The sequence below is a fragment of the Delphinapterus leucas genome, chromosome 11, assembly GCF_059928025.1.
Source record: "Delphinapterus leucas isolate spDelLeu-1000000601 "Yukka" chromosome 11, BTC_Dleu_Yukka2, whole genome shotgun sequence".
NCBI classification, from domain to species: domain Eukaryota; kingdom Metazoa; phylum Chordata; class Mammalia; order Artiodactyla; family Monodontidae; genus Delphinapterus; species Delphinapterus leucas.
The window spans coordinates 41010960-41018007 of NC_143139.1; the positions used below are offsets into that span (position 1 = coordinate 41010960).

The 7048-nt window shown below is 48.6% G+C and overlaps 1 protein-coding gene across 3 annotated transcripts in view; it reads right to left on the reverse strand.

The window, feature by feature from the left end:
* The window catches only part of GALNT6 (polypeptide N-acetylgalactosaminyltransferase 6), a 35701-nt gene that overhangs the window by 25943 nt on the left and 2710 nt on the right, over window positions 1-7048 (reverse strand). For 2 of the 3 annotated variants that reach the window (XM_089920732.1, XM_022572136.3), the window contains exon 2: window positions 1786-2027. The exons of the other annotated variant lie outside the window; for it this stretch is intronic. The gene's annotated coding sequence lies outside the window, so the exon portion shown is untranslated. The remainder of the gene's footprint in view (window positions 1-1785; window positions 2028-7048) is intronic. 3 annotated transcript variants of the gene reach the window in all.

Sequence of the window (7048 nt, forward strand, 5' to 3'; positions counted from 1 at the left end):
CGGAGTCACCTGGATCCACTTGGGGCACACGTGGCTGTCATGATATCAAGGGGGAACGGGGTCACTTTGGGTGGGAGGGAGACAGGTCATTTTCTTTTAAAACGTCAGATGCAGCAGCAGAAGCAGCAGCAAAGATCAAATCAAATCAAATCTCTTTGAGTGTCTATTTTATATTAGGCGTTGTCTGGGAGACAGAAGAGATTTGTTCATTGTGCCAGTATTGACTGAGCTCCTGCTTCATGCCAGGTGCTCTGTCAGATGGAGGAGATACAGAGATGCGCAAGCCCAGCCTTCAAGGAGCGTACGGTCAACTGGGGGAGTCAAATTTTAAACAGAGATCACCCAGTGAGAAGACAGCATGAGAGAGGCACCCTCGGGGGCTGAAGGAGAGAGGATGAGGTCATGTCAGCCCGTGGGGGAGGGGGATGTTTGTGAAGCCCCTCAGGGGAGAAGCTTGGGCTAAGCACCAACACACAAGTAGGGGTTGGCCAGTGAGGCGAGCACATTTCAGGCAGAGGGAACAGCACACAGAAAGCCCTAGAGGCAGGAGACAGTGTGGCCCATCAGAGAATTCCAAGTAGTTTGGTTTGGTGGGAGTGTGAAGCCTGATGGGAGTAGCAAATGATGGGTCTGGAGCGGTGGCTAAAACCAAGCCATTGTGGCAAGGAGTTTGCCCTTGACCTGAGGTATGGGGAGCGGTAAAGGATTTGTGGGAGCCCAGCATTACAGGAAGTGTAGTAGGACAGCTGGTGGAGCGTGTCCAGGAGATGGACCTAACTGGCAGCTGGAGGGCCAGCTAAGAGGAGCTTGGGGGTCTGACCCATGATAGCAGCAATACAGATGAGGAGGGAAGATATGGTGTTAGGAAAACTCCCTTGGGTGATGGGGTGGGACAATTCATCCCAGCTGGGACACAGACGGACAGAGAGAGGTGCGAGACCATCCCTCTCCCCATGGGATTTTAAAATCTAGTTAGAGAACAAGAACCGGTAGCACCGGGTTCAGGTGGCACCCGTCCAGGGAGGGAACAGGGGTAGGAAAAAGATCTTTCACTGAATACCCTTTTGCACTTTGAACCCTGACTACATTACCTATTCAAAAATCAATAAAATTAGAACTGAAGAATAGCACAGACAAGTTGACAACGGTAGAGTTCCCTGTGGGCTTGAAGAAGGCTTAAAGGGGGGAATGGAGATTCAGCGTAGAGGTGGTGTCCTGTCCCAGGGGTTGCTGGGCCGGCACAAAGGGTTCTGCCCGACACTGACACCTTACCAGTTCTGCAACTGCCCCAGCTAAGCAAAGACTGAGGGCCGCAGAATGGGGAAGTGTTCGCCATGACACTGTTGAACCATCCTGCAGGCTGCATCTTCCCTGATACTTTGTCTACCTTCCACTCCAGCAAGAAAGAGGGAGCACAGTTAGAAACAAAGGCATGGTACAGGCATATCTCGGAGATATTGTGGGTTCAGTTTCAGACCACTGCAAGAAAGTGAGTCACACAATTTTCTGATTTCCCAGTACATGTAATGGTTATGTTTATACTATACTGTAGTCTATTAAGTGTGCAATAGCATTACGTCAAAGAAAAAGAAAAAAACCTTAATTAAAAAATAACGCTGTTGGGAAAATGGCAATGACAGACTTGCTCAACACAGGGTTGCCACAAACCTTCAATTTACAAAAAAACCCTGCAGTATCTGTGAAGCAAAATAAAGCAAAGCACAATAAAACGAGGTATGCCTGTAAAGCTTAGTTACCAGCTGTTGCCAAGTGCTTAAGACTCACCTCTTCCAGGAAGGCCTCCCTGACTGACTCACACAGAATCACCCAGGTCACTCCAACTCCCTCATCCTGGCATTGCCTTGTAGTCCCTTGCAGTGTGGTTTCCCTTTGTTCCTTTTTTTCCCTCCTGGAGAGAGACTTGGGGTTAAGTTGAGCGCTTCCCGGGCATCTGCTCTCTCGATCCAACCCGGTTGTCTAAGTCTTTCTCTCTGGTGCCTGCAGCTCCTCAAGGTACTAACCAAATCCTAAAATGAAACAAGACACCTGTGATTAGCCTTGGCAGTAAGGGACTCGGTCTCTGGTTTGTTTGCTCAGCATGCGAGAGATGGGAGAGTCCCTTAGAATGGACACATAATCTGATTCCGATGGAAGTCAGAAGACTTTGGGTTTAAGGATGCCTGCTCTCTGCGTAAGAGACGATTCCCAGAAGTGTGGCTGGCAAGATCGGGGAGGTCACCAGCCTTGGGGAAGAAACAGCCCCTATTGTACACAGTCCTTTGTCAAGAGCAGGGCTTCACATGGTCCCCCCTGCAGTGTAGCTCCCTCACCTTCAGGCTGGCCACCAGGTCCACTGGCAAGTATGCCCATTGGCCCTCACCCACTCATTCCCCACCTGCTGCTGCTGGGTGTTCATTCCCAACTCTTTTTCCTCCAACCACCCTTGGGATTGCAACACATCAGACCATCTCGGTTTTAGTAGTGAGATGACGCCAGAAATCCTCTTATTCTAGGAAGACTTCCTAGGCTGAACAAATTGGACCTGTTTTCCTGGCCTCACCAGTCAGAACACAAATTTACCTTCTGTCCCTGGTATAAGGGAACTAAGGCTTCACCCAGTGCATTGTCTATCAAACTGTTGATTGCAACTCATTATAGGATTGTTAAATAAATTTAAAGTGTTGCAAGTCAGCATGAAAAAAAAAATTCTTTAAAAGATCAGACTAGGGCTCCCCCAGTGGCGCAGTGGTTAAGAATCCGCCTGCCAATGCAGGGGTCATGGGTTTAAGCCCTGGTCTGGGAAGATCCCACATGCCATGGAGCAACTAGGCCTGTGTGTCACAACTACTGAGCCTGTGCTCTAGAGCCCGTGAGCCACAACTACTGAGCCTGCGGGCCAGAACTACTGAAGCCCACACGCCTAGAGCCCATGCTCTGCAACAGAAGCCACCACAATGAGAAGCCTGTGCACTGCAACGAAGAGTAGCCCCCGCTCGCTGCAAAGCCTGGGCGTTGCAACGAAGACCCTACGCAGCCAAAAGTAAAAAAATTAAAAAAATAAATAAATGTATTAAAAAAAGAAAAAGATTAGACTAGACTAGAACAAAAAAGAAAATACCAACTGCCATTACATCACATGTAACATGGGTAAGTATTGTTTCGTTCAAATTTCATTTCAGTTATTATAAATACGTATATAGAGTGTACTGAAAGTTCAGGTAGAAACCAGGTAGTATGGTTTTAAGCTTTAATAACTTCAGAAGTATAAATGCTACAGACTTACAAAGAACATCATTTGAAAGTTTTATTTAAATTTCTTTCACCTTATTTTTATGAATTTTGAATAATAAATTTTTATTTTAATGTTTGTCTCTGTCCATTGAAGATGATAAATATTTCCTGATACAAAACTAAAATGAAAAAATTGTTATTCAAAATTCACATAGGTAAAAGAAATTTAAATTATTACGTTTTCAAATGATGTTTTTTGTTAGTTTGTAGAATTCATACCTCTTAGGCGATTAAAGTGTAAAACTTTTCTAAGGATATTCCCCGGCAGTCCAGTGGTTAGGACTCGGCACTTTCACTGCTGGGGCCTGGGTTTATACTTCTACTTTGGCCTTATCACAGTCTGTCCTCTCTCACACCTTTGTGAACTCCTGGACCAGAGAGGACAGGTTATTTTCACCTTTTTAATCACTTGCAAAGTCTAGCACAAGGTTCGTATGTAGCAGGTATTCCATAAACCCTTGTTAAATGAGATGAGGCCGGTGGGGTTAACATGACCCCTTTAAAGCTACAAGGGTGAGGGCTGGCTTCACTAAATGTTTTTTTTTTTGCCGTACGCGGGCCTCTCACTGTTGTGGCCTCTCCCATTGCGGAGCACAGGCTCCGGACACGCAGGCTCAGCGGCCATGGCTCACGGGCCCAGCCACTCCGCGGCATGTGGGATCTTCCCGGACCGGGGCACGAACCCGTGTCCCCCGCATCAGCAGGCGGACTCTCAACCACTGCGCGACCAGGGAAGCCCCTGAATGATGTTTTGAATGCACTTACGGCCAACAAGCATGTGAGTTACGTGATCTGTTGTTACACACCAGCGTGGCACTTAGACTAGGTCTGAGTCCACTACTCTCATTTGACAGTGAGGCCAGAGTGGTTAGGTGACTTCTCTTGTGTCACACAGCTCACAGCTCTCCCAACTCCCAGGCCACTGCTCTGTTCCCACCCTCTTACCTCCCCCTTGGAGGTCACCTGGGGAGTTTGGGGACCAGGTTTGGCTCTCCTGAGCCTGGGGCATGGCAATTTTCCAGAACCTCCCAATTCCACTCATAGACAACACCCCCCCACGCCTCTACCCCTCCCTCTTCCCCTCCCCCCTCCTCCCACCACCCGCCAGGGCTTGCCCTCCTCCAACTCCCACCTAGGACTACAAATGCTTTAAAGATGCCGCAAATCAAAGTCCCAGGTAAAGTTGCGCCTTTTGTGAAAGCAGGGGGTGGGGGTGGGGGGGGTGTTAGTTACCAAGAACGTGCTCTTGCTGGCCAGGTGGCCTCTTGTAACAAAGTTTCTTTCTGTTTATCAGTGGAGCGGCTGACCTTCTGGAGACGTGGGGACCAGGAAGTTAGCAGTGGCAACACCACCAACAGGGATGTTTGCTCAGGTTGGTCAGACTACCGTTCAATTACAGGTTTATCCTTTGAATAGTGATGACTGTTGCCGCTCTCACTGGGAGCATGTGTGTGGAGGAGCTACCACCGCGCTGGGGGTGGGGGGACGACAGGTCAATTTCAAGCTACTGGTTGGGGGGAGGGAGCCAAGAGGCTGTTTTGGACAAATGATTCTCCGTTTCTTCCCTGCCAGCACTTTCTGGACATCAAACCCTGCCTGCATTTCACTTCCTCTGTTCTCATGCCGTGAACAAAGTAGCAAAACTATCTGGTCCCAACTCCTCCTCCCACCTCTGACCCTTTGAATTACGGAATGCTGGGAGGTTTTCACTTTTCTCCATAATTACACTTTGAAGACACTTCAGCTTTCCCCCAAGACTAAAGCTGCAGTGCGTGGTCATTTTCCCAGAAAGATGCACTGAAAGTTATTTCAGTAGCTAGTCTGTCAGGTTTTCTCCCTGGTAGATGCAGGTTTATGTTTTGTTTGCACAGTGTTTTAAGCTTTAGTTACCCAAACAGATTTTTCCATTGAGAAACCCAACCCAACTTTACTCACACTGTACACCTAGAATATGCTTGGCATATAGTAGGTGCTCAGTAAATATTTCTTGATTTATTCCAAGTTTGTAAAAGTCACTGAAAATCAAAATAATATGTGACCAAGCAGGAAGTTCAACAGCTCACAGGTTTTTGTTACTGGATGGAGGACCTCCAGGCCCTGCCAGGTGAGGCAGGGATGTGCAACTATCTCAAACTGAGCCTTGAGACTCCTCGGAATCCAGGGATAAAGGAGGACCCCAGGTGGGTATGAGCTGGGATTCCCTAATTATCTAGGAACCCTGGTGACAATCAGGCTGGGTTTGAGAGAAGGCAAAAAAAAGAACTTGGATTGAGTCTTATCATCCTTTGATTGTCAGAGGAAGGGGAACGGATGGGGGAGTTTAACAGGAGGGGTATTCCTGCAGGCTTGCGCTGGTCTCCAGATTGGGGGGCAGGTGATGGTGAGGACAGAACCGAAGTTTTCCCTTCTGTCCTCACCGCACAGGGTGCTCCTGGCGGTAGGACTTCTGCCTAGGGCCACTGGATACTCATCGTGCCACACCCTGAACTCAGTGTCTGTGCCCTGCCCCCTAAGCTAGCCAGCCTTCCCAAGTTTCCCCACTGCTGCCAGTAGTGTCGAGATCCTGGAAACAACTCTTGGCCCTGCTCTACTCCCAGGCACGGAGTTTCTAAACGGTTTTCAACATCAGGTTCAGTCCATGCCCACGCCCAAGTCCTGCTGATTCATTCTCTACCTCCCAGACCCTTCTCTTCCTCTCTCCACTTTTCAAAACCGTCATCTGAGACTGTGCTCTTATCGCCCAATATCCGGAGAATCAGCAGAGGCTGCCCGCCAGCCTCCCTCTGCCTCAGGCCTCTCTCTCTTTCACAATCAGAAGAGCCATATTCATATTCCTTTAGTGCCATTTGATTGTAGCAGAAACATGGCCTGGGCAGTCGGCTTCCTGTTTGCTACTCACCCTCACCGTCTATCTTTTCCTCTTCAAAGTGTTTCCCTCATATTCTTGCTAAGCAAGCCATGTTCCCTTTCTCTCTCGAATTCTTACCTGAAACTCCCCTCCTCCGAGGAGCCTTCTTAGACTAAGGTGCATCTTACTGCCCTCAGTATCTGGGTGTATTTGTTTCCAAGTTTCACTGCCCATGTTTCCCCATGTGGGACTTCCTCACTAGATTTTTATGGGGGAGGGAGAACCAACAAGTCTAGACGTTGCGCCACGTAGATCCTGTTTTCTTTCTTCTTCCCAATCCTTGAATCCTAGCCCCCAATCTTTTGCCCCTTGTATGCTCTTCCCTACCAGTTCACCCAGCTTTCTAATCCCTGCAGCATCTCTCTGTCCTGAGGTATTTGGTTGTTAATTCCCCTGCCCTGATCTGTCTGTTCTTTGTTTTCTATCGTATGCAGAGCTCAGAGTGAGGATTGGGTTTCTTCCTTTCTTCAAATCTCTACCTAGGGCTCAGGACCAGGTTGCACAGGGTACAGGAGAATAACCTGACCTCCCAGGGCTCTCAGGTGCCACAAAAGAGTCTTGTAACAGTCCTCTTTCTCCCCAGACTGAGCCCATCCTTGTTCACTGGGCAAGCCTTTTACACAGCACAATTACAGCTTTGAGCTCAACACAGTGACAGGCAGTGCCCTGCACTTGACCTCCCATTTATTCAAACCCTCACTCTCATTCCCATCAAAAGAAAGGACATTTTGGGCCTTCCCAGAGAGGGGCAGAGGGGTGTAGGAGGAGCCAGGTTCGCCCAAATCTTTGGCACAGTCACTGGGTCCCTCTGGTACATAGAAAGCCACTTTGGTCCTCAGCTGCACTTCT